This window comes from Lineus longissimus, unplaced genomic scaffold (assembly GCF_910592395.1).
Source record: "Lineus longissimus unplaced genomic scaffold, tnLinLong1.2, whole genome shotgun sequence".
NCBI classification, from domain to species: domain Eukaryota; kingdom Metazoa; phylum Nemertea; class Pilidiophora; order Heteronemertea; family Lineidae; genus Lineus; species Lineus longissimus.
In genome coordinates, this window is record NW_027020278.1 from 12818 (window position 1) to 15775 (window position 2958).

Sequence of the window (2958 nt, forward strand, 5' to 3'; positions counted from 1 at the left end):
CAGTTGCAGGTATGTATCAGTTCCCATCTCATGTGCTCCTCGCCCACTACTATTTATAGTGCTCCAATCAGCAAAATGAATGACAAAATCGATAGGTGAACATGCATATTAAGCTGGTCAAACTTCTCCAATCAGCAAACGGTGAATGAAGAAATCGCTGTTGGTAACCGTGAATATTTTAACAGGTCAAGGACAGGTCAAACTTCATCAGCTGTTTTTTTTCATCACACACATGCATGACATGTGTCGTGTGTCATCATGGAAGCGAAACTGCGTGGTTCAATGCTGTTGTTTGTTTATTGAAAACCGGCTGTTAGATTGCTGGAAACTTTATAATCATGTGAAGGTATCTATGCAGCCATCTATTCTAATGAATACTCGCATCCGCGCCACTGTGACTGTGCAGTTGAGTTGATCGAGTGCAGACTGTTGTCGACTGTGACTGTACGTAGTGTTGCATGTTGTTGTGTGCTTGTGTGTCCACCAATGACCATCATCCATGGCATGTACAGCCTACACTACTGCTGTATGGATTGTTGGTCAGTCAGGTCTGGCCTATACTCGATCATGAGTATGCAGTATGTTCTATACTTTTCTTGTACCAATATCATCCCTCCATACATTGCATACTGCATCCATAAAAATGCCCTCAACTCACTGAGTGAGGTGGATGTCGACCAGGGCGGGGCGCAGTCGGGGAATGATATAGTTAGTTAGGCCTAATACAGGTCAGTTTGTGTGTTGCCTAATGGTTCTTCCACTTTGATTTTAGGTTTCCCTAACGTAATCGGTGCTTTGGACTGCACACAGATAAAGATTCAAGCCCCATCTCAATTTGAGGATGTTTATGTCTGTCGCAAATCCATTCACAGCATCAATGTTCAGGTAAGCATGTGTGAATAGAACACTTTCAAAAGTCAGTTGGTAGCCCTGCCTAGTAACGAAATGTGCACATAATGTCTGTAGGCCTACACCAAAGTACAATAAACATGCATTGCATTTATTACCAGATGACCGGCTGGCTGGCTTTTTTATTTAGTCATCTTGGAACGAGATCAGGTTCACTTTCAAAGCCTGGCTCATTGGAGGCCTGATCTAGTTTAAGAGATTGCATGTCCATCTGAAATATGAATATCCTGATTCCTGGCATAGTATGAATTAAAATCATTGCTAAGTATGAAAAATTTTGAAAGTACAGTGTTTCTGCCAGAAAAAAATTCAAGAGGGGGAACCAAAGCCCAAATTCCTGGTCGAAAGAGCAAATTTTGGCTGTTTTTCGGACAATCTTGGCAGTTGCCCCCCCCCCCGGCAGAAACCCAGAAATAATATTTCAATTTCCACTTTTTGGTATTGCAGATGATATGTGATGCTGATCGCATTGCCACAAACCTTGTAGCCAAATGGCCGGGAAGTGTTCACGACAGTCGAATATTCAAGGTGTCGTCCATTGGCCGAGAACTTGCTAACCAAGGTAATTCAGACATGTGTGATACCCACTAAAAACAAGTAATTTAATAGATAGATAAATAATTTAATTGGAACTTTATCAACATTTATAACTAACATACATGTAGTAGAAAAGAAATTATCACATAGGCATACTACTGGATCAACAGTATCATGCTTATTTGAAAAATATATAATATATAAACGAGAAACCCCATGTTATGTATAAAATGACAAAAAAACATTGATATTCTCATATTCAATAAATTAGTATAAAATTCATTCATTTTGAAAAAAATTATTACATTTACAATATTGTATTTACAATTTCAACTCCACATGATGGATTCCTTTTGGGAGACAAAGGTTATGCACTTGAACCGTACCTGATGACACCTTATCGGAATCCAACACCTGAAGAAGCCAGATACAATGCCGCCCAAGCACGAACCAGGACACGAGTTGAGCAGGCCTTTGGCATTTTAAAGAGGCGGTTCCATTGCTTGCACGATGAAATTCGGCTGGTCCCAGAACAGGCCTGTAAAGTGATAGTCTGCTGTGTAATCCTCAACAACATTGCACTGAAGCGGCAGGATGTGATGGAGCCACTTTTGGAGAATCAATATAACCTTGATCCCATTGATGACGATACTGTAACTGGAAGGGTTGTAAGAGATCATTTGCGTGATACCTCCTTTCATTTCTGATTGTGCAAGCATGCAAGTGTTTTTTATGATATTTTAAGAGGAAACCTAAGTGAGTTGGCCATAAAATTGCATTTAAAAGAATACATGTGTTAGGGGCAAAATCCGTGTGCTATGTGAATCTATGCCTTTTATAGGTACAAAAAATAGTATTCAAAACTTTGGTTCATAGATCTTGTACTGTTTGGCATGTTTGATATTTGTACTTTTTGTGGCAAATTTGGATGTTTTTGATAGAATGTCTGACAGATCAGGGCCCGGTTGCACAGTCAGCATTAGGTTAACAACAACTTAAAGGCCATATATCAAGGTATTTTGCCATTTTCTGCTGTAAGACGATTTCAAAAGTGTACCTAACACTTTATACAATACAGAAAACCAAATGCAATTAGCTCCATCCATTTTGAAGATATAGCCAATTATGTGTTTGACAACTTGATTACCTAATCAGGCTAGCAACTGGCTTGTTAGAGCCAGGCGGCGGGTTCAGCAAAAGTTGTGATGTAGATCAGGTTATCTGTACATGTCCTGCAATCATAAAAGCAGGAGGGCCTTAATTAATTATGCACACCTGGAAGTAATGTGTTTCATTCACTATGGTGTATTGTGTGGCTCCGAATTATGTCAAGGCTAGCACAAAGAACAATCGAATGACGGATGGGACCCATTTTCATGAATTTCCAAAGCCAGTTGAACGAGAGAGGAGGAAGCTGTGGATTCGGAAGTGCAAACGTTTGGAGTGTTGGAAGCCTGGGCCTTCGGCCAAACTTTGCAGTGATCACTTTGTCGATACGGATTATCACATGAA

General features: G+C 40.1%; 1 long non-coding RNA gene across 1 annotated transcript; it reads left to right on the plus strand.

Moving 5' to 3' along the window:
- The first annotated feature begins 230 nt into the window (after window positions 1-230).
- LOC135503554 (uncharacterized) lies at window positions 231-1563 on the plus strand. The gene is made up of 3 exons (XR_010449912.1): window positions 231-346; window positions 773-885; window positions 1357-1563. It is a non-coding gene; the product is annotated as an uncharacterized LOC135503554 (long non-coding RNA).
- The last annotated feature ends 1395 nt before the right edge of the window (window positions 1564-2958 follow it).